The sequence below is a fragment of the Heterocephalus glaber genome, unplaced genomic scaffold (assembly GCF_053883595.1).
Source record: "Heterocephalus glaber isolate CG9 unplaced genomic scaffold, H.glaber_assembly_v1.0 deba00001778, whole genome shotgun sequence".
In the NCBI taxonomy this organism is placed as follows: domain Eukaryota; kingdom Metazoa; phylum Chordata; class Mammalia; order Rodentia; family Bathyergidae; genus Heterocephalus; species Heterocephalus glaber.
The window spans coordinates 2670590-2695804 of NW_028258465.1; the positions used below are offsets into that span (position 1 = coordinate 2670590).

General features: G+C 37.2%; 1 long non-coding RNA gene across 1 annotated transcript in view; it reads left to right on the plus strand.

Moving 5' to 3' along the window:
- The first annotated feature begins 4500 nt into the window (after positions 1-4500).
- The window catches only part of LOC147820998 (uncharacterized), a 68132-nt gene continuing 47417 nt past the window's right edge, over positions 4501-25215 (plus strand). Inside the window, exon 1 of the long non-coding RNA XR_015447864.1 lies at positions 4501-5001. This is a non-coding gene — a long non-coding RNA (uncharacterized LOC147820998). The remainder of the gene's footprint in view (positions 5002-25215) is intronic.

Below are 25215 nucleotides of genomic sequence, written 5' to 3' on the forward strand. Positions count from 1 at the left end.
AATCGCATCACAGGTTACTGGGTCAAACTGTACTCAGCCAACGGGATCACAAGTACAGTGGCTGAGCTGATATTGATCCAAGAAGACACAAGATACACAGCAAGGGAGCACAGCATGCAGAAGAAGAAAGGCATTCCCTGCAGGGGCAGGAGAGTGGTCTGGTCCTCTATCTGCACACTTGCTATGTTGTATCTATGCGTTTGTTCCATTGCTTGTGCTCCCTGGACCAGCCAGTGCACAGCTTTGGACTGTTGTTTGTCTCTGGGGAGGGTAGGCTGCAGGTCTAACCATCCAGTGTCCATCCTGGGGCCTTGTTCCTATCAACAACCCAGCCCCCCCGCCCCACACTCCTGTTCTGATCTTATCTTAGACCCTGTCTCTTTTGAGCTGTATACCCAACACAGCTATCTACAATAGTATGACTATTAACACAGCTCTATTAATATATTATAAAAATAGCCTTCCTGCTCCCTAGAGTGAAATCAATAATTTGTTGTTGTGATGTTGATGGTGGCATAATCCAGGTCTGCCCTCTGAGAGGATTATTCTGTAGAGCTGCTCCAAGAGGTGGATGTTGAATACTTGTACATCTGTCTGTAAAGACATAATTTTTAAAATGTGCTCTTATTATCTCTCATTGGAAGTTTCCTTGAATTCTTTAGAATGATTATTTTATATAACATTTCCTTTACTAGTATCAATATAACAGCTCCTTGACAAATATTCATAGTTCTATGGATTATAGAAGTAAATTTAACTCAAAATAATTTACTGCTTATCATTATCACATTTTTATTCTTGATAGTGAGGTGTTGGAGAATAAAGGATTTGCATATAAAAATGAAATTTTGAAATAAATAATATTAACAACTTACTTCAAAGCAAATTTTGATTAACTGGAGTATATTATTTATTTCTCATCAGACTGATGATGTTTACCACAAGAAACTGAGCCCTGTTTTTAAAACTGTATTTTCAGTCTGAGAAAATCAGTGTTAACTCAGACCCACCCCTATGCTTACATAGATAAATGTATGTGAAACTCCGTATACCATGCTCCTCAAAGCAAAGGAGACAGCGTGTAAGGGAGTGGTGACAAACAAATGGAGATGACACCCATTAGTGGTAGCAATGAGTAAAACTAAAATTTGTCAAAAACCAATAACTTGGAAAATCTGAATTATACAAGAAAAATTAAGGTAAATAGGAAAATCAACAAAATGAGGGAAAGAAAAATCCATCACAATTATGAAACCATAAAGAAGTTATAATTCGGATTGAACACTAAAATGGAAATATGGAGTAATATATAAACACAAACAATAAAACAGGTTTAAAGGAAAAAATGAGAGCTCCCTGAGATGTCACTCCTGTCCTTCCCCACCCAGACACCCACTGAAACCAACTGATGTTTCCAAAGTTCTAGTTCTCATTTTTACTATCTGCAGCTCTCTGGGAATGGTTGTATTACAGTTTTTAACCTCATCAAGTCTGTCAAAGCCCAAGAGGATCTGAAGTTTCCCTTGAGCTGACAGAATTTCAAACAGTTCTGTCCTGACCAGAGGTCTTTGATTTCCTTTTTCTTAGAGGATTTACTTTAGAGAGCTTTCAGTGGTAAATTCCTTCTTTGAGATGCAAATCACTCAGCCTCTTTCCAGTTGTACAGACTAGGAATACCCTTCTTGAGGACCTGGGAACCATCCTTTTGAAATGCAATCATCAGAAAAAGTAGCAACTCTACACCTTGTGCTTGCCAAGATGGTGGAAGCCTAACTCTGGTGAGAAACACTTACCAAGCCCCTGTGACCTCTCACACTGAGGAACAACCAGAAATTCCTCTTGCTTTTCCTCAGCTCATTCCCAGTGTTAAAATCCTCTGTGTTCCTCTCTCCCCTACAAGAGTGTTTTTGAATAAACTCCTCCTTGTCTAGCTTTCCCCTGCAGTTATTTATTCAACACCCATACCTCCTATAGAGCACTACGATCAGCCCCTCTAAATACAGATGGAGAATTGTTTGAGGCTATTTTCATCATACACTTCTGTAAACTTAATGCACTATTATAATATATGTGTTCATCAGTACTAAGCAGTGTAACAAAATTTCTCGTTTGATTCAACAATTTTTAAAACATTATCAATATTAGGAATTCACTCAGACTAATACAATGATTAACACAAAAGAAAGGTAGAGATCATCCAGTCCCGTGTGTGAGACTTTATCAGGACAAACGAAAATATCTGTCTCACTCGAAGTCTAAAAATTCCTACAAGGCATTTCCTGAATGCTACATGGTATTCGTGCGCAATCTAGGCTCAGCCTTTCAGGGAGCCAGGTTCTGCGGTGGAGGACGTGGAGCTCTGGGGCACCAGAGGATAAGCTCAAGTTGACAAATGCGAGGCGGCGACTGACTCAGTCTCAGCGGCCTGTGCTGAGCCCTCACAGCTCCTGCAACCCTCTTCTGCGATTTGGCTCCGTAAGCGCCGCCTCTGCTCTGGCACAGCCACAAGTGAACAGATTGCTCTGTCGTCCAATGGGAACCGTAACAAACCTGCTTTCGGGAGGAGATGCTCTCAATAGCTTTTGGATCTGGCTTAAAACACAGTAGTAGATACACGATTCCATAAAGAAAAATGACAAGTCACCACAAAAAGATAGAAGGAAGAGTAGGTTCAGGGGAACCATAGCAATTGTTAACGGTTGTAACTGCATGCCCCAAGAAAGAAAGAAAAGGAGGATTTTCTCAGTGGAACATTTTAATGAAATTGTCAGAAATGGACATCCTTACAGTTTCTAAATGATGGGGACCTCATTGTAGTCTTCATAAGTGTTACAGAAGCCTACACCTTTCCCTTTTCATACCGCATAATGATTATTCAGCTAGTTCTAGTGAGAATTAATTAATGTGATGTCTGGCCAGACCTATATCTCCAGTGACATTTTCAGCCTTGAGCTTGCTTTTGTGAACAAATCTGCATATTTTTAAGCTCAGAATCTGTGAAATGCCATCCCATAGGCCAGCAAGGACTTTTTCTATGTCTGTCTAATTCTACTCAACTCTTCAATTTCTACAGCAGTCTCAACTTAGAAGCACCTCCAAAGCTGCCAGTCTTTTGTCATCTGAGTCCTTGTGATACGGAAAAATTTTAGATAACTTAATAGATTGAATATTAAGGTAATTGTAGAGGCAAAATAAGTAATGTGTTCTTTTAAGATTTGCTTTTCCCATAACCCCTTGTTTAAGGTGATGGTTATCTGACTCTTAAACCAGTAACTTCATTGACCTAACAAAGTTACAATGCCAGGGTGAATTTACAGTGTATATGTGGCTATCTTGTGTCTGTGACTTGTAAATAGGAACTAGAATTGTATTTACACATCAAAGACCACTAGGGATGAGATAATGGCTAAAAAGGATATAAAAAGGGAAATGCTGGACAAAGGGGCGCAGACACTGACCAGACCGGTTTCTGGAGTTCCCACCTGCTCACGAGAAGAAATTTTATTATTTTATCTGAATTCTGTGTCTCCGTATATTTCTTTCTGAGATTTCTGCAACACTTGGCCCCACTTCGGAGATTTTATATAATGCATATTGGATAACAGCTTTATCATTTCTCATAGTGACCACCAGTTTTCAGGTACTTTCTATCTCAGTATTAGAATCTAGTCAAGAAGTTTTTAATCTTCCTACTTTATGACTCTTCCTTTTGATGGCAGTTTCTGAAACATCACAGGTGCTAAGGATCCTTCTTCTTACGGTACCCTTGGGCACGCAGAGTCCCTGCTGACCTTTCAAGGTCTTTGGAATGCAGTGCTTCACCTGTAGCACAGGGAAAAATGCATGGGAAAACGGTGAGCCATGAACAGTTCCTTTGTTAATAACTATCAAGTTCTCTCAACTACAAACAGAAAGCCGAATAACTCTCAATAACACATAACTAAAACCTTCTGCAGATGAGTTCTTATTACTATTATTTGTAAATTATTTTAATTTGGTCTAATTTTCAGACATTTCAGACTTTTTTCAAGATGTCATAGATAATCAGAATTTTTACATATTAAATATCTGCTATGATTAAAAATAAGTTTCTGAGTGTGCATTTGTGACTACAGTTAAAATTATGGGTAGATGCAACTGTACAGTTTTATAATGTAAATGAAAGTCACTGCAAACATACCATGTCATCCTCTCATTAGACCTGTAAGGCTGCTCTTTTTTTTTAGTAATCATTAACCTATTTTATGTAAAAGAATACTGACATGGGTACCAGCTAAATGTCTTTTCCAAAGTTTCTGGTACAATCTGCCACTGTACTATTCCCTTATAATCATGATCCAGGACACACATTCTAATCTTTCTCAAATTAAGAACATCTTCTTTCAGGCTCTGTCTTTTATTTCACAAAACACAATGGGGGAAAACAACAAATTATGACAGTGGTAGCTGCTGGTAGATCTTATTTTTCAACTGCAGGACTTTCTAGCATGGAGATGCTCTGTTGCGGTCAGGTTTGTGTTTGCTACACTTAATGTCAACTTTCCAGCTTTCAAAGCCAGCAAGAGTTTGGGATCAGCAAAGAGAGCATTCCTCTTTCACAGCAAGAGACATTCTTTTAGATAATCCTTAGAACAAGTTGATGCTGGAAAACCTGGTGGCAAGAGGGAAGAGACCCGTGTTGGAGAGGGGAGAGGGATTGTTTACTAAGAGAGGAAATGCCAGGATCAGGTGCGACACTCATCTAACAGTAGGAATGCTTGTTACATTAACAAGATTTACTGACAGCCTCCATCTGCATCTTCTCCTCAAACAAGGTCACGCAGTCGGTACTTGGAACCTAATGAGGGCAACACCGGGTCTCTGGAGTGAGAATGGAGGTTCACTCCGACGGATGCCTCGGGCATTGGCAATATTTTTCAGTCTGAAAAATAAAACACAGTACAGGAAAAGGTCATCATTTTTATCAAGCTGATCCACCTTGAAAAATAGCTGTGTGTGTAAGTGAGTATGTTTGATATTTTTTCCTCTTTCCTGAGATTCAAGGTTACTTTTTTGTTCTTCTTCCAAGTGGTCCTTAAGGGCCTTAATATTTATTGAACATCAAATTTATGTATGTTACTCGGTTAACGAGTCTGTGCCATAGCTTTTGTTTGATATCTAAGGAAGGATAAACGTGGGAAATGCTAACAGGGCTTGCTGAGATTGTGCAAATAATCTATTATTAGCTCTTTCTGTGTAGAAAGACCTCACAAAAGTTTTCTATGGGACTGGATACCTCAGTAGTGTGTTTTTCAAACTTGGGGATTAGATGCTTGGATTTATGTCTTAGTAAATTTTATTAAATAGCTTTTGATTGAGCAAATATCTTATCATTCTAAGCCTCTGTGTCTTTAGAATAGATTTAGAGTAAAAAATAGTAGAGATCCAATCAAATGTTAATATCCTCCAGGCTCATGTGCTATACTGGGACCCTAAGTAGCCTCAGTGAATTTAGCAGCATACTTCTGCAAATACCATTGTGTATAACTGTAGCTGGACACAAAATAACTATGTGATGTTAGAATATGGCCAAGGACGTGTGTTTGTACACACCCCTGCACTTTTCCCACTCATTTCCAGTCATTTGTCATTTATTTTATATTGTCAGAAACATGAGGCATTTAGTTTCAGCTTCCTTTAATAATTCTAAATTTTGTTATGGATAAGATTATTTTCCTAATCTATCAACTACTTCAGTTCATTTTGTTCTGCTCAGATAAGATCTATTAAGAGATGAATAGATAAAGAAATTGTGGTATTTGTATACATGGAGTACTAATCTGCCAAAAGAAAGATAAACTTGAGACATTCTTAGATAGATGGCTGCATCTTGAGACCATAATCCTAAGAGAAATAAACCAAAGATACAAGTTTAAATATCACATTGTTTTTCTTATGTGAGAAACCCAAGTATAAATATTGAGCAAAATAGAGAATAGATATTAAGAAATTAGAAGAACTGGTTCAAATGGAAAGTGGAACAAGGGATGGAAGGAGGAGAGAAGGAGGGGCAAAGAAGGTTTAAAGGAAAAAAGAATTGAAGGAAAAAGAGACAAAGAGCTTTGTAAGTGGGGAGGGGAGGACTAGAGGCAGGGAGGGCAAAGGGATTAAAAACAGACTGAGATCTGCTGTGTGTGTACAAACCCACGGTGAATGTGTTTATCACAGTCTGCAAACCTGTACGAATAAAAAATAAAATCGATCAAAGAGAAACAACTAGTGTAACATTAATATCACAGATTGCTTGCTTTGGTGCACTAGGGTCAAAGAATATGAAAAGCTCCTCCTGGAAACCTACTGGGAAGACAGACTGTGAGAAGGAGCTGTGATTGGGGCTGCTCAGGACTCACTGTGACCTGGGATGGGCCAGGCTTGGAGCCGTGTAGAGGGTGGAGGCCACATGGTAAAGTTGCAATATTTCAGTCAACTTCTAATGAAAAGCTACTATATGTCCAACAGTGTCTCAGAATTAGGAAAGACAATCAGTCTAAGTTAAGACATTTGAACCTGAGATATGCTCAATCTGGAAAACACCTTAGAGTTTGAATGTTGCACGTGGGACTTCCAGAATCATTTTTTTTTTCTTGTTTAGTCCAGGTTCTGACATCATGGATCCCATGATCTTGGCTAAATAGAGGAGGTATGGCTGGGAACAATCAAAAATGAGAATAATGATTGACTATCAAATAGTATGAAGAAGACAAAATGATCAATGATAGAATACACTCAAAACAGGAAAGGGATTTCACACTGGCTTTTCCTGCAGAAGGTGGTCAGAAAGACCTCCCTCCTGGGGTGAGAACAGGACCACACAAGCAGGCTTGTGAGCGGGAGTCAGCCTTGTAACTGGGGGGGTCGCCAAAGACCTGTGTGGGTGTGGAGACATGCCCTGGGGCTTCTAGGTCCGGAGGGAGCCAAGAGGTTTAGGAGGTACACTGATTGAAAAATAACCAGCAATCCACTGATGCAATGTCACAGCTACTGTTCTCAGTGGTTTATCAACTCTTCTGTTCTCACAGCTGGCTGGGCGTGTGGCCCATGCCCATCATCCCAGCACTCTGGGAGCTGACCCAGGACATCATTGCAAGTTGGAGGCCAGCTTGGGGTGCATAGTGACACTCTGTCTCAAAACACCCAATAAACAAACAAACAAAAAACCCCTCAAAACCATCCTATAAATACATTGCTAATAATAGTCCCACCAATACACATAGCATTTTAGGTATAAAACACTAAATAATTTATGTAAGGATACTTAACGAGTAGGTACTGGAAACAAAATCCGACATCAAACTGTGTGATTTTAGTCTGGTATGTTTTTGTAATACCTTATATTAAACAAGAAATATAAGCCCAGAACTTTGATTCTGGGTGTGGAAAAGATTGAATGTATTTCATAGAACTATATATTATCTCTATCCATATTAGTGGGTATAGCTATCTCTGCATCTTAAAATCAGAGAACATTTACAAATATAGTTACAGGAGTTAATGGAGAATTGACTGTAGTGCTAATAGAAGAAATAGACAGAAATGCACTTATTTGCAATAATCTATAAAAATTATATATCAACTTAGAAAAAGCTGGGCAACAGTGTTAAAATGTGGATTGTTCAGATGAGTTTTCTATAATTTTATAATTGCAAATGATTGGACTTAGTAGATTGTTTCTATTCAGTGAAAAATAGAATGTATTCAAACTATTCCCGGGGTTAAGTTTGGTCAAATGAGTGATCAAAAATTTATTTTAAAAAAGATAAGAACAGAAGAGGACAAAGCAATTTGTTGGGTGTCTCCCTGCTGGTTTTGAGATGCACATGGAACAAATCTGGAGTTCAGAGAAAGTGTGCTGTGCAGGCTGTGTGTGTAACTGGAGTGTTTCCCACTTGCAGACAGTGTTCATTCATAGGCGGCTGGCCACCTTGCAACTGTGCAGAGAGGGCAGGGTGAAGAGCGTGCAGAGCCTCTGGGGCCACACTCAGGAGATGAGACAACGGGACAACCCAGAGTTCTGCACTTTCCAGACTGCAGATGAAGGGCGCATGGAGAAAGCTGATTGATTCACAGTAAAGGAAATGTCTGGTGTATTTTATTTTAATTGATAGCTCTAAAGACACATTTACCTGGACATCTTTGAAATAAACCCAAGCCTTCTCTTTCAGTGAAACCCACTATCTAGAGTCCTGTTCTATTTACTTGAGTGAAACACACACAAAAATAATCTCTTTTCATGGAGGAACCAGATGGGCCACAGTTACAAATCTGAGAGAGAGAGAGAGGAGGAGAGAGAGAGAGAGAGAGAGAGAATATATATATAGAGAGAGAATATCTGTGCTTCCTAAAACAATACAGGAAGTATCCAAGCAAGGAGTTGAAAATCCTGACAAGAACCCTCTCAGCCCATTAGCATCTTGAGGATTTAAAAAAAAAAAAAAAGAAACATAATAAATACATTGTTTTGACACAATAAATTTGTTTCTTGAATGTATATAAATATTCCCATGGTAACTCCAGTTTTATTACATAAGAGTTAAACATTATTGTTCTTATGGCCAGTTTTTAAAAATTATTCTTTTGAGATACATCTCAAAAGCCAGTATTTTGGGGATGAACTTCATGGTGTTGCTATTTGTCACTACATGTTGGGTAGAAATTCATCATAGTTCGTGATGTAGTAACACGGTAGCTCATTAGTCTCCACCCACCATGCCACGCTCAGCTCCTTCACATATTTGAAGCTGTTGTCACTCGCAGGGGCAATGACTTCTGGAACGTGCTGTTAAGCTCAAACCTCCGTCAGGGCCTTGCTTTCCACAAGGTGCATCCTTCATTTTATCCTGACTTTTAAATGAAAAAATGAATAAAGATGTGCTGTGTACATGTACCAAGTCCCCACAATGAGTAGACTCATTTTGTACTGTAAGCATGTATGAATAAAAATTTAAAACATTAAAAGCTCTCTGGCAGTTTCCATCCGTCTCAAAATCTCATCCCTGCCACGCAAGGACAATTCATCCTTTTGACTGGTGCATTATCCACAATTCTATTCTTCACAATTTTCTCATAATTGTTTTCCAAGATCCTGTACATAGACAGATGAAATGAGAGGGCAACCAGTGATAAAATATCTCCTCTACTTCCGATTATTTATTACATTGATCTCTTTGTTCTAGAACTTCACCAATAAAAATTGATGAAAGTTTGTTGAATGAATCAATTTATCAAAGAAAAAGTGAAAAAATACAGTGCATATGTCTTATTTCCTGTGTGTGCCTTTCTGATTTCACCATGCTTTCTGAAAATGAAGCGTTCCAACTCTGGATAGCTCAAAAGACATTAAAATTTTATAGGTCTCAAGGTGAAAGGATGTCTGATCCTATGTAGATATTTTTATTATTTCTCTTCAGTCACAAACTATTTCAAATTTAATGAAGGTATTTCTTTTAAAAAATGATCCCTCACTAAGGAAAAATGGTTAATGCATACCACGAAAGCTCTAGCATCCACATAGAATATAAGTATAAAATATTTAGGGATCAGATTTAGAATTTAAAATTCTAAGGTCACTTGTTAACTCTGCTACTATGTTTTCTCAAGTATGTGACTGACAATTCAAATCTGTCTCTCTAACTGCAGAAGCACAAAATTAATTAAGAAAAACTTGGAATAAAATAACAAGGACTAATATGAAACTTAAATATAAATAACTATAACTAGATAGTGTTATAAAGAAGTTGTTGGGGCATATTTGAATTACTGAACATTTTTATATATGAGTCTAAATGACCAAGTTTGCTGGTTCTTGTGAAAATGACAAAGATTTTGAGAAATTATGGTAACCTAGTTCAGCAAATATTTATTTAAAAAGAAGTAGGCTAGAACTGAAAATATTTTCCAGAATCACTTTCTGCAAAGTGGCACATAATGCAGAAGCAGAGATAAATATTTTAGCTTTCTGGTGCTCTTTTTACTGTGGGTTTCCTTTGGCATAATGCTGTAAAAAATCTGCTTACAGAAAACAGTGGATATGAAAAGTTTCATTTGGATTTATTTCTTCTAATATGTAACTCAGAAATCATGTACTTTCATGTCTTAATTCTACATATTCTATAAACATAAGGTTACAAGGCCATAAGTTTATAGCCTAATGTATAGTTAAGAGAGTCTAAAATACCCTATAATGAGTTTGGGACTCTAAATGCATTTGTTAATTTATTAAAAAATTGAAAATTCTTTGACCATCTAGGTTTATGTTACAAATTTTATTTTTATTTTTATTTTTTTACAAATTTTATTTTTAAATAACTCATATGGATATTTAAAGTGTTTTATGAATTCAATTATATTTGTATGAAACTAGTGCCATGGTTTTTCTTTGTCTTCATGAAAAGGTTTTGTACACATTCAGTTTTTAGAATAATGAATTAATGAGACTGGAATTAATCACTAAACAGAAGCCATTCCTGTGACAAATTATTAAACTGAAGTCCATTTTTGCATTTGATAACAAATTTAGGTCTTCTTGCCAATTATCTCCACTTACAAAACATAAAAATGTGTAAGTTTTGTATGAACAAATTATTCTAAGAATATTTTGGCACCAAATTAATATGTTTGTGAATGATATTATATGACTTTCCGTTTTCATGAGAGTTTTAGGGTAGACTTGTAGATTAAACTGGGAAGCCAGTGGCACCCAGTACCCGTCAGAGAGTCTCAAAAAATGAAGGGTACACATTACTATTTCCGTGTAATTCATTCATGTACTTATTTTTAGTAACGTCAGAATACATGAGTAAGGATACATGTGATTATTCGCTTCAATACTTGTAGCTTTTAAAATGGACCAATGTCTATACCAAGGGTGTGTTTGAATGAGAGTAGAAAAGAAGGGAAAAGGGGAGAGAGAGGAAAGAGAGAGAAAATGAATGAGTCAGTCAGTGAAAGTGTAGAGAGGACAAGAATGTTTAATATAAGAAACAAGTATTTTATTGTTAATGTTTTGAGTTATTTGGTGGCCCTTGTATTAGAACTGAAGCAGCAGCCAGGCCTATCTATGCCACACTCCCATGCAGGCGGAGCTAGTGGCCTCGCTCTCCGGACGGCAGCCTGGGCACAGGTCCCAGCTGACAGAAGTCTCCGTGCCGGGGAGCAAGGAGCAGGGGCCCCACGCCTGCTGCAGCCTGGAGTCTGAGCGGGTCTCAGAGCACACAGAGGCAGCCTTCCTCATTTCGCTGCGGAGTCTATTTCTTATTCTTGGTTCCCTTCGACAACTTTCAACAATTTGTGTTTTAATGATAAGCAAAATGGGTTTTAGAAAAACACGAATAATATGTTTGGGAAAGTTCATTTGTCCTTCAGTATAGAAACTCTCTTTTCAAAAATATTGCATTAAAAATTCAATTTAAATCATTTTAATTTTAAAGAAAGTACATTATTGACATTTAAATTTTTACTTTTAAACTACTTTTTATGAAGAGAAAAATTTCAGTCAAATAATGAATTTTCAGTCAATGATGAAATCAGTAAGTCCTTGAATGTCATCTAAACAGGAGTTTACTTGACATCAGTTAAATATATTAGCATAATTCTGGTTTTATTTTGTTGTATAAAAGATAATGGCAAAGAAAAAAGTTTAGATTTTTAAAGTAAACACACAAAAAGATGTTTTCCATAGGAATGAGAAAGAAGACCAGATTAAACTTTTGCTACAAGTGTATTTGGACTTTACAATTATTATCTAAAGTATGGGGCAGAACTTGGAAGACCAAGCATATTCTTATTATAAATTGAAAGCAATAAAGATTATCTATCTATCTATACTATAGAAATTGTCATGCATTGAATGAATCCCCCCAAATTGGATGATAACATGTGTGTAATTGAATTATTCCTGGCATCATTTAATTATGTGGGGTGGACTCAATTTAAGATAATTTTCATATCCAGCACACTCTGAACAAGCACACAAGAAACTTCGAGAGTGCATTTTAGAAAAAGGAAAAACAAGAGAAATAGAAAATGAGACCTCTGAAAAGATTGTATCAGGTTTGTAGGATTTTTGTTTTATAAATCAAATACCAATACCTACAATATATAATTAAAATTTTATTTTGATTCTTATTTCACTCTTATGAAAGATAGTGTTTATTCTACACAGATTATTCTTGATAATGATTATTGATCATTGCTGTGTCCACACAGAATATGAGGAATAAAGTTTTGTTTCCTTTCCTAACAGATGGCTATTCCTCATGCCAATCAATTGTGGAAATTAACTTAGTTAATATCTTGGTGCAACAAGAAAGGTAATGATCTTTTAAAATATTAATCACTAATATTAGTTATCAGACTATCAATATTATAATATTGAGTATGTTTAAATTGACAGTTGTTGAATTTGGGCCAACTCTGAGGCTCAATTCTTTAATTGGCCACAATGAGTTTGGCAGTTTGCCCTACAAGGCCACAATTGGAAAAAAATAATAAACAAAAGCCACTCGCAGAATTAGCTTTTGTCAAATCATTCACACAGCTTTTCATGTTTATAGTCAAAGGTCTCAGTATTTTACTTTTTAATTAAATCATGAATACAATAAAGGTCTAGGCCTGAGTTCATGTCATAATACATGAGGGCAGTTCATTGTCTCTACAGTTAGGCTCCAGTCATTCGTTAAAAACTTTCCCTGTCCAGGGTTCCACCATGGTCGCACTGTATACACCACACCTTTGTCATCATAACCTTAGTCCTGGTGAGGGTCAGCATAACGAACCCCGTGTTCTCTGCCAGTCTCCCAGGGGCACTGTGATTACTGACACAGCAGCTATGCACCGTCATGGCCTGTTGTTCATGGAAGACTGTAATTCAGTCACCAGAAACTGGGAGAACCATCAGGAAAAATTAAGAGTAAACATATTGGATGAAAATTTGACCAAGTAAAAAACATAACATTTTTTTTCTGACTATGGTTGTTATACTTATTTTAAAGATGAGAAATATAAAAGTATAAAAATCAGGAAAAATATGATCACTATGAATATTTTGGTTTTTTTTTCAGGTAATTACCCTATCATTTAGAGATCCTCAATAGTAAAAGATTGTCCACACTAATAAGACCAATAAACATAGCTATCATTTAAGGATAACATTTTTATAGCAGGTATTATTATCACTTTTCTGTACATTTACATCTTTAACCTTAAATAATACTCTACTTAGGTTTATTTACCTTGTTTTACACATAACTTATAAGCAGAGCATTTAAATACATTATCATAGTTCATCAATTTTTAAGTAGTCAAGATTCAAACCAGTATCTCTGGCTCCCAAGCCTAACGTCTTAGTCACTATACTATATTAAAATGATAGAATAATTCATTACAGAAACTTTTTTAAATTATGCAGAAAGAGTAAAGAAAGTGGGAAAGTGGGAGATAGACATGAAAACAAAAACACTGCTGTTGTCTAACAGGGTTTAAGCCTGCTGAGTATCTCATGTAAACCTGGGCTGCTCAGCACACAGACTGGTGACCCCCAAGGGAATGTCCACAGTGAGGAACCACATTTTGTGTAGCAGAAGCTCTTTGGTGGATGTGGACAGGACACTGAAATATCTTATTATACTGTGCCCATTTCAACGGGGATGCCCAGGTGCCTGGCAGGGAGGGTAATACCACCAGCACCCCACTACCACCCCCTATGGGAAGGCTTATGTTCTCAACATTGCTTCCTATAAATGTGTCAGAATACATCTAAAAGGAAAAGTAATATTGCAGATCAAAATAAGAAGGATAGTCAACTGACTTTAAGATGCAGAAATTTTTATGAAATATCCAGGCAGGCCCAACAGAGTCATAATCATTTTTGTATAAGTGAAAGAAGAGAGAGTGTCAGAGTGATGTGATAAGACAAAGACTTCTCTGCCCATTTTTGTTTTAGAAAATAGAAGAAGGCTGCAAAACAAGGAATACCAGCAGCCTCTGGAACCTGGAGAGTTAAAGAATCAAATTGTCCCCTGAGGCCTCTGTTGTGGTTTAGACCTACAATGTTTCCCAAAAGCCTGATGTATTCAGAGGTGGGAGCGCATGGGGCTCCTACTTATGAATAGATTCATCCTCTGAAGAATCCATAGCTAAGCATACTGTTAGGAGACAGGGCCTGGTCCAAAGAGGTGGGTCACTGAGAGAGTGACCTGGAAGAGTGTGTTCCCTCCCAGTCTCTTCTCTGCGCACTTTTTACTTCCAGACTGCTCTGATGGTAGTTTCTTGCCTTCACCAGGCTCTGCCTCTGTGCCGTTTCTGCCTTGGCCCTAGCTGGCCATCCATGGACTGATACCTCTGAAACCGTGAGCCCGAATAAACCACTCCTCCTTTTGGTTGCAGGTGTCCATTATTGTGTCCCAGCAGTGAGTAAAGTGACTAAAACAAGCCCTGAAGCAGCCTTGGCAGCACCTTGATTTTAGACTAGTGAGATCCATTTTAGACTTTTGGCCTCCAAAAGCATAAAATCATACACTTTTATTGTCTTAACACTAAATTGGTGTAGTTTGATACAATTATAATAGGAAGTTAATGCATTTTCCCCTGACGTCTTTCTTTCCGGTCACCTAACATTATTTTCGTCAGCAGTCTAAAGACATTCAAACTGTCGGGCAATAGCCGAGTATAAATTTAACTCCAGACCGCAAGACCTCCATATGAAGGAGATAACTACATATATTACTCAAATCTCTGCCCGGCTACGACGGCTACTTTCGATTGCCCTAGAGAACCATCAGGCTCTTGTTAACTCAAAGCATCATGTGGAGCTAAATCACTCATGAACTAGATGTGATTTGTTTTCCTTTTCTACCAGCATGCCATAAGAAAATTCTCCATCGCTTCATATGCTTGGGCTGAGTAAAAATGTTAGTGTGAGAGAAATAGCAGGTGAGATGAAATGAGAATGACTTGCTCATGTAATTTCCTTGAGTTCTCTCAGGATGCATAGGCCAGTGCTGAAAAAGCCATTTTCATAGCTTGAAATTTTGGCCTGAAGAATTTAAAAATGTCCTGGTCATGGTGGTTAATTCTCGACATGTGGTCAGCTGGTGTCCCACGACTAGGTACTCTCTATTTGGACCAGGAAGCCTGCTGGGAGAGACTTTTTTAATAGTTCCCCACTGTTCAAGGAACTTACCATCAACCCAGTAAGCAAGTATATACAGAATGCTTCCAGCGGCCTGTCCTGAGTGAAGGAGGTAACACACAGTTCAAACTACAGCAAGCCCGCTCCTGTGGGCACCACATTGATCTGCTTTTTGTCACTGTGACCAAATACCTGAGGGGAGATACATAAGGGATGAATGGTTTATTTTAGCTCACAGTTTCATAGGTTTTAGGGCACAGGCAGCTGCAGCCAAGGTGGAAATATCATGACAGAAGGCTCGACAGAAATAACCGGTTCTTCATGCAGCTGGAAGCAGAGAGCAAGGCAGATACCAGGGACCAGAGATTCCCCAGGGAAAGCTTCAGCGATTCCCTTTTTCCACCAGGCCCTGCCACTTTCTACTTATGCCCTCAATTAGGACTCACATTTAATCCAGCGATGAAGATAGAGACCTCAGAATCCAGTCACCTTCCCAAGCCCAAAGGAAGTATGAGATTTTTGGGGGGATATTTTAGATCTAACTGCAACAGGCATCACCCAAAACTGCAAACCTTCGATACCATGAAACAAGTGGGTAAAACTGCATTTATAAAATGATAGGTGCTGTGTTACAAAGTGAGGTATATGGTGTCTCACAGCTCAGGTTCTGTCACCCACTCTGCTCTTACCTTACTTCAGAACAAACATTCTGCCACAACAGAGCTCAATTGATTTGTTAAAACATTCACAGTTTGAAAATCCCCGATTCTTTCTCAGGTTTGTCTCCCAGACTTTGCAGTTCATTTACCTTCCAAGGACATCCTGGAGTGGCCTCGGGTTTGTTTCTGCACACCGGTTTCAATAAGCAGAATGCCATCAGTGCAGTTATCATGAGTCAGTGCAATGGCTGCAGATTTTTACAAAATGTCAAGTCAATCAAGGTCCTCTGGACCACATTGTCATAGGGAGCACAATTAGCATAGCCCTGCGGTAAGCTAGTCCATATGAACTGCTCTCTTTCCTGTGTAGATTCAAGCTGTTTTGATAGCCTTTCCTGAGAGGGGCTGACAGCAAATATTCACCAGATCCACAGTTGCACAGCAAGTTCCTGAGGCTGTTGTGTCCATTTGTTCTACTACAGTCAGGGCATGGGCGCTGCAGCTGTGATTGGAATTACCGCCTGGTTATATTTTCAGAAGTCAACTGTCATTGTATATCACCCATTTAGTTTCTTGGAGGGGTGTATTGGTCAGCTTTCCCACTGCTGGGGCAAATACCTGACACCTGACTTAAAGGAAGATAGGTTTACTGTGGCTCACAGTTTCAGAAGTTTCAATCCGAGTTTGGCCATTTCCAAGGCAGAGACGTCAGTGCAAAATGGAGTGGGGGAGCAAAATTGTTCACTTCATTGTGGCCAGGAAGCGGAGCTCAGGGGTAAGAGCATAAGAAAGGGACAAGATGCCCTCCAAGGGCATGCCCCCAGTGACCAAACCCTTCAACTGGGCCCCACTTCCTACAAGCCCACTGAGCTGTGAATGTCAGCTGACTAATCATGGATGAGTACAGCACTCCCACAATCCAGTTACCTTTGCAGGAATCTGAGTCCAGCCAATCTGAGAGTTAAGGTAAACAAATACCTGTGGTCATAAGACTGAAGTGCAGAGACCGGGATGAGGACCAGAGCTTCCTCTAAGTCACCATTTACATCTGTAATCTTGGCCATTTTGCAATCCTGCTTCTGGTTTAACTTTAATTGGTGGATGGAAGAAGAGCATCATGGTACTTTCAAAAGCTCCTTCTTCTTGGCCTTCCTACTGTGATGTTTTAACTACAGGCCATAGGACAAGGAATTATTCAACATTATTATGTTAATATTACGGTCTTTATATACTAACAACGAAATTGTGATACAAATGGTTTTACCTTGACCATGTTCAGGTAGTTACTCCAAGGCAGGCAGCACATAAACTTGGAAGTCTCCCAGACCTCTACATGAAAGAATTTACGTTATTTGTCCTAAGGATACAAGGGAAGAAAAGGAATTTTATGGTATTGATAGGATAATGAGCAGATCCATAAGAAACAAAGAACAAAAAAAAGAAAATAATATAGATGCCACAGGGCAAAGAAGTATAGATTAAACTTCATAAAAAGAGACATAAAGCCACTTTACTCTGGGGGGTATTATGTAGACCACATAACCCAGGCTCTGGTTTTAAGATTAGGAAACCATGACCCAGGGATTTGACCATATACTCATTCTCAATAGAAAACAGCCCAAGTTTAACCTTTTGAAAAAATGCTGAGCGTTGTTTTGTTTTTGTAGGTTTCTACTTATTTTAATCGGCAGGTAGCCTGTGGCTAACACTCAGCTGGTTTGTGAGACCCACACAGGAATCCTGGATGCTCAAAAGAGAAGTGAAGGAAGCCTAGTGCTCCCCTCGGTGAAACATGCACCAGGTGGGTCCTAGGCTCGTGAGTACAGTGTGGATCCCTCTTTCCCCTGTGGACTCACGCAGGTGACACATTTCCAGAGCTGATGTGTCCACTCGGGACCCACTTCCTGACCATGCATTCTGAAGAACACCTTCTCACCAGGTCTCTCTCATCTTTAGTTCTTGCACCCCCTTAGCAATGGTCATTAATTTAAATCAACTCTTAATTTACTTACATTAATCGTCTCCCAATGAAAAATGATTTTATGAAATCAGTGATTTTTTTTCACTATATTTTATTATTGCACATCAAGTTTCTCCAGATTAGAGCACTCTGGAACATGATACTTACAAAGCACAATATTAAAAATGCACCACTCAGACTCCAAATCCCTGCTTTTCCTGCAGGCTGCAATCTGGTTGCCAGAGGTTATCTAAGAAAAGACAGACAGCTGAAGATAAGAACATCCGCTTTAGCCATGATTAGCTGATTGGAAGATTGGGCTGCTGGTTTGAAGTGGAAGGATTTGCTAACATTCTCTGACTTAGACAGAGGCTTCCACTAAGTTTTAGGAGAAGTTAGGCAAACAGAAAATCACTCTCAGGTATGGGGCTTTAATTTCATGCTAGTGAAGAGAGCAAACGGACTCCTCTCTATTTGCAAACTTAATGTTTTAAAAGTCAACCCAGAAGGGCTGAGCCTTTGTGACCTTTTTTCCCTACAAAATCAATCAGTGAGAACCATTAGTCTTCATCCTGTGTAGAACCTGCATGAAGATAGAGAAGGAAAACACTTCTCAGGAAGGTCTACTTCAGAGCGACTCCTTATGGAAAGCTGAGTCATAGCAATGGAGCCTGGCCCCCTGCCACCTGCCAGGTCCTGCAGTCTGGATTTGGCAAAGCCACATTTCATATTTTGGTAAAAATAAACCGAAATTGAGTAAGTCAAAAAGTGTATACATAGGTAAGCAGAAAAATGAGTGTTCTAATTAGTGTTCTACAGTGACTCAGACTTCAGATAAAATTGGACTAATTTCATTACTAATTACAGTTGAACTCTTTGGGCAGTATGAATCCTGCTTGCTCCTTCTTGGGGTATAATCTCTATTTTCCAACACTAGTTGTTTGTAGTTTTTCCTTCTTCCAGAAAAAGATATCTGACATTCCATTCTTCCCTTATAATCCCTTGCAGCTTCTTGGTCAAATCAAACCTCAGCTCCAGGATAATTCTCTTTATTCGAGCTTTCTGACTGCACCTACCTTAGGTTATGTGACTGCCATGAATGGTTTGCTCTCTCAGAAGGACGGCTGCTCTTAGCTGTGACCTGTGACCTGCAGTGATGCTCCTGTGATAGCACCTCTGCACCCTCATTTGTTTTGTGTGTAGACATCCGCTAAGCAGAGCGGAAGGAGGCCCTGCCTGAGGGAGGACTTTAAGAGCTATTCTATTGTTAGCTTTTACTCTCTCCTTCTGTCCAGTAAAAATAATGCTTCCATTTGGGTGTGTTGTTCTGTTGCTAAATCAAAGGGATGTTCGCTGACCCCACAGCCACTCACCAATAATGTGTGTAAGCAATGTAAGTCTGGTGTTGAGAGCTGCTGAAGTTTTAGGGTTCTTGATTAGAAAAGCTTGCTAATAAGTTATATACGAGAAATTTTTCATGTTATTTAAATTTCAAAACAGGCTATTTGTGGGTATGACAGAAAATATTTTGTACAATTTACCTGTTTTCATTTGTCATTTATGCTTTCAACCTGATTCCTTTGGGTTATGGTTTTAGGGGAAGAAAAAGACATGCATGAATCACCAATTTATTTAATAAAAATAGAGAAATTAATGATTTAAAAGCCTCATTTAGCAGGGCCAGTGGTAATGTATCATTTAGGCATTTTTACTGTCCTCTGAATCTGCTATGGAGTTTATTGAAAACATTATCCAAAGTAAGTTCTTGGTGAAGAGGAGAAAGTAAAGACTTTGTACACTATTACTTTTAATTCTCAGACTTACATCTCCATGCAAGCAAAAGATGCAGTGTTATGTCTTGTGTGTAGATGACCTCCCCCCCACACCAAGCCTCATGCAGGCATGAGGGAGGGCATTTCAGAGGGAGCTGGATCTAGAGTGTGTGATGCTGGGATTGAGGGTGTGTGATTACTAAATTAGTCCGTTGATTGGTTTGGTATATTTCTGGGAGTGGATAATAGGAAAAATCTCCTTGGGTGTGAGTGCTTTAAGGGTATATAGCCTGGAAAATATATAAGGGACAGAGAGAGGGCTGCTGTGGTCACATGCTGCTTGCTGCTTTGCTGCCTTCTATCCGCCATGATCTGTTTCTCCTCTTTGATGTCCTCTGCCATGCCACCCTGCCTGGGACTCAGCTAACTATGGACTGAAACCTCTACAGACTGTGAACCAATTAAAACTTTCTTCCTTTAACTTGGAGTGTTGGGTATTTTGTCTCAGCAATGAGAAAAGTAATGAAGACATGCAAACATCAGTATAAGGAAATGTTTAACATTAGATTTTTCTTTTTCTTGAGCCAAATTCAGCATCAATAAAAGCACATCATTATGAGAAAAAAGAAGGAAGGGAGGGAGTGAGGGAGGGAAGGAGGAAGAGAGAGAGACAGAGAGAGAGAGAGAATCTGTTTTTTTTTTACCTACCTGGTATCTAAAGACTATCCCTAGCTTTTATTTTTGAGAAATCCTAAAAATCTATGTCCCTATAAAGTCTATTGTACAATAAGCTTTGACATAGAATATATAATTTAAAATTTCTGAATATATATATTCCTTCAAGAAAAGAGTAATATCTTATTCTCTCATAGTAATTAGCATTTAACAGATTCTACAAGACAGTGCACAATTAGGAAGTGTGTATAAAATAAATATATGACGTTATTTCTACTATTACTTTCTTTATGAGTATAGTTAATATTTTTTAAAAGTGGGCAAAAATAACTAATATTTTCCACACAATGGAATAAAAGAAAAGTTACTTGAACAAAGTCATGTATTATATACAAAATGCTCCTTAACCAACCAGTGAGATGGATCTAAAATTTCTGGAAATAGGGAATTGAGGATTTTAAAATCATTAAGCATGATTAAAATTTCAGTGGGAACTCAATACAGTATGCAAAGATTTTGCAGATTCTTCAATGAGCAATTGCTATATTGAATCATGAAGACTTCTTTTTCTTAACAGATGTGGATCATGAATAGGTTTTGTTGCTCACAGATTTTCAAACATGAAAGTCACCACTGCAGACAATACATTTGGATAAATAATAATTTATCAGAAATCCTATGGTAAAATGGTACCATTGATGTGAAAATACTAATATAACTGTCTAAGAGAAAAGATGATAGCAGGAAAAAAGAATATTTTGCTTAATAGAAACCAATAAGGATAGACCAGATATTTTTGAAAAGGTAAGAGCTCCCTGTATCTTTTAAACCAAGCTAGAGAAAAGCAAGGAAAGAACAATTCAAACATATTGAGAGCTTTAAAGTTTTTCTCTATATTATATTTCCCCAAACTTTCCCCAATCTTTGTTTAAATCACCAGTGATACTGAGATTATCAGGTACACATCTGAGGTGCTAGAATACTTCTAACAAACTGCAAATTACTTCCCTAGGGGAATGAATATTTTCAGCCTATCTGATATGTTGCTAGCTGACATTTTATTAACTTGCTTGTCCTCAGACTCTGTAATATTTTAAATGCTCAATCAATAGTTTAAATTGCCAGGACCATGGCAAAATATTTGTTTATAACACACTTTACAAACATTACAGTATTTTTTAAGATGTGGGTGGTACCAATAATGTCTGCTTTTTTCAGATGCATTCTAATTTCACTCCACAAATGCATTTACCATTAGATACTGATTAATCTATCTATATCAATAGCAATTTAGTATAATTTTCATGGAATGCAGACTCTTGAATATTACACAGTCTAAGATTAATCCAGTATATTAATATCATTATGATTAGGGAAAATATGACTCAAAAATCTTGAGGTAACCTAAAATAAAGCCAAATGTATTCTGTTGTATCAGTATAGAATATATATATATATATATATATATATATATATATTTGGAAAGTTAGGGTAGATATAGAAATATGTCAACAATAAGTGAAATTTCTATAAATATGAACAATAACCAGCTTTTACTTTTATATTTTTGTAACCATTTCTTTACTTGTGTATTTTATTCTCAAATAAAAATAACTTCCAATGACAAATAGAATTCTTTGTGCAGGCCAATTAGTAGTTACATAGTTTTATACTTGCAAATTTGAATTCAAGTTTAAGGAAACAAAGTTACTTTAATTTCCACAGAGAAATCTTAAAGAGTGAATTTGAATCAGAGGGGAAATAAATAAATGCCCACTATTTATGTATATATATATATGATATAATATAATATATATATTTCCTGGATATTAGCAATACTTGATTTCTACATTGATCACTTTCTAAAAAATTATATTGATGCAATATGGTTAATGTAAGAGATACCATTAAATATTATAAGAAATTAAAATGTACTTATTTACAAACTTTTCTTTCTGTTTTAATCTTTGTATTTCTTTTCAAATAAAATGACTAGAAATAAAAAAAAAACCCTCAGAACAATTCTATATTCTACTTCCTGGTTCTGTTGGCAGGTTGTATAATGGATTTAGAAAAATACAAAGCATATTTTAAGTACATCTTTAAGGCAGTACTTCTGTCACATCCGTGTTGATAGGAGACGTTCACATTGCCGTCTTGCTGTTTTGTAAAGTGAATGCTATTATCTCAGCACTGTAATTTCATCACTTAAACAGGCGTTTAATTTAATATTCTCTCTAATGATCTACCAGGGAGTATCTGAAGCTTTTTATTAAAAATATTTACACTCAAGTATACAGATATATTACTTTTAAAAATAGTTAACATTATGAGTAATGATTTCAAAATTTTAAAACCCACTAAATTTCTTTAATTTGTTTTTTAATGTAAGAGAAAATCATGCATTAATTTAAATTTATCCTGTGAAAGTGAGTAGACCAAATTACTATTTTATTACTTCCCTCAAGTAGTTAATTAAACTAGGCTACTGGCTGGCTCATTATTGTAAACTAATGTTTTATTTAAATATAAATGAGCAGGAATTTTTAGTGTAAAAGCTGAGTTCAGCCTAAGGACTTTGACATACATGTGTTTTGTTTCTTCTAAGAGACTCACAAAAAATGGGCAAGATGAGACCTAGGAGAAAAAAAAAATTAAAATCTTAGAAGATTTAATCTCATCTGCTCCTTGATTCTTCATCTGTGGAAGACAAAGTGAGGGCATCAGGGCTTCTGTGGCTGAGATGCACAGTCTCATCATCCGTGGTGATTTCATGTGACAATGACATGAAAATTCTGCGCCTTGATAGTTTACTCTCTACCATACACAGAGCAAAGTGTGTGTTTTCACTCAAATTGCTCACTTACTTCAAAAGCCGGGGCAGAGGTATAACAGTAAAAATAATCCCTTAGTCTACAGCAGGAAAATAGTGAGAAAGATTATTTATTTAACAAACAGTCTTTCTTATGTATGGATAGCCCTTTGGTCTTGGAGGTGGCATTCTGGGACGAAGGCTACTACTAGTTTCGAGGGAATAAGCCAGTGGAAAAGGAAAGAGAATCAAAAATTGTATTTGAGAGTTTGTCCATGATTGAGACTGGAAATGTGTGCCCCATCTTCAGTCACACTTATTGGGTGTCACTTAGTCATATCTTCCTAAGGAGACTGGGAAATAAGAACAACAAATGACTTCATAATTCACAATCATAACAGATTATACAACAGTTCTCCTAACAAAAGAAATCACGTTGTATTGATCTAGGTCATCATAAAATACAATGAAAAGAGCAAACTTCTGATCATTAGTTACTCAATTATTTCACTAATTCATTTTTATTGAGTGGTACCTTGGTTCACGAACTTAATTCTCTCCACAATTCTGATCACAAACTGAATTGGATCTGAACTGAGTCAGATTTCCCCATAAGGTCAACATTAAGCCTAGCCATTGAATTTGACTCAGTTTGCAACCAATTCAATTTGTGACTGGAATTGTGGAAAGAATTAAATTTATGGACCAAGGTACCACTGTAATTTGCAATACATAATCACTGCATTTTTTGGGAGGGCGGAACTGGAACATGCCCAGATCACTTGATCATTTTGTCTCCCCTTTCACTTCTTGGACCTCACCATTAGCTGCATCCACATCCCATCTCCACAAAGTCTACATCCCTGTTTCCTATCAACTCTCTTTATTTTACTTTAAAAATATTTATATTCTGAATTTTTCACATAAGATAAATCATGTGATACTTAACTTTCTATATCTGATTTATTTTATTTAACATTACAATCTCAAAATGCATTTTTTTTACAAATGGCTCAAATTTATCCTTCTTTATAGTAAAGTCATACTCCCTTGTGTGTATACCCTATTTTCTTTATCCCTTCATCTTTTGATGGGAATCTAGACCACATCTATAATTTAGCTATTGTGATTTTTACACCTATAACCATGGATATGTGTCTGTCTCTGTAATATGATGACTTTAACTCTTTTGGGAAGATACCCAAAGAAGCATAAGGAGCTAAATAGAGTTTCTATTTTTAGTTTTTTGAGGGACCCTATACTGATTTTCATAGTGGTTGTACTTGGTAAAATTCACAGCAACAATGTACAAAAGTTCCTTTTTTTCCCCTCCACAACCTTACCGGTAATTGTTGCTTCTTGAAATCTTTAAGAGCAATCCTTGCTGGAGTAAGATGAAATCTCAAGAGATGTTTTGATTTTCATTTTCCTAATGGCCAAAGATGCTGGAATAGTTTTTTCCGTGTACTTATTGGTTATTTCTACTACTTCAGTGAGAAGTGTCTATTAATTTTAATGGTTCGTCTTTGATTGAGTCTTTTTCCTTTTGGATCTAATTTACTTGAGTTCTTTATATATCCTAGGCATTAGACCTCTATGAGAAGAGTAGTTGAAAACATTTTTCCCATTGTGTAGGTTATTTCTTCACTTTGTTGGTTGGGTCCTTTGCAGTATGGAAGTTCTTTATCTTAATGTAATTCCTTTTGCTGATTCATAGTATTGTTTCTTTAGGGTTCCATTAAGAAAGTTCTTGTTGGGAATTTAGCTCAGTGGTACTGTGTCTGCCTCCCAAGCACAAGGTTCCGAGTTTGAACCCCGGTATCAAAAAAAGAAAGTTCTTGCCAATTTTCAAGGGATTATCTTTCAAATTATTCAACGTGTCTGTTTTAATATCTAAGGATTTGATCAAATTTAATTTGATTTTAGTAAAAGATGAGAGACGTGAACAATTTCATTCTTCTGAGCATGCAAACAATTTTTACTGGTACTATTTTTTAGTGTGTGCTTTTGACTCTTTTGTCAAAATTCAAGTGGCTGAAGCCACATAGAGTTGTTTCTAGCTCTTCTGTTCCTTTGGTAACATATCTACTTCTATGGCAGAAACATGCTGTCTTTATTTCTGTATTTTTGTAGTATAATTTAAAGTCCAAGATTACAATTCCTCCTCCTTT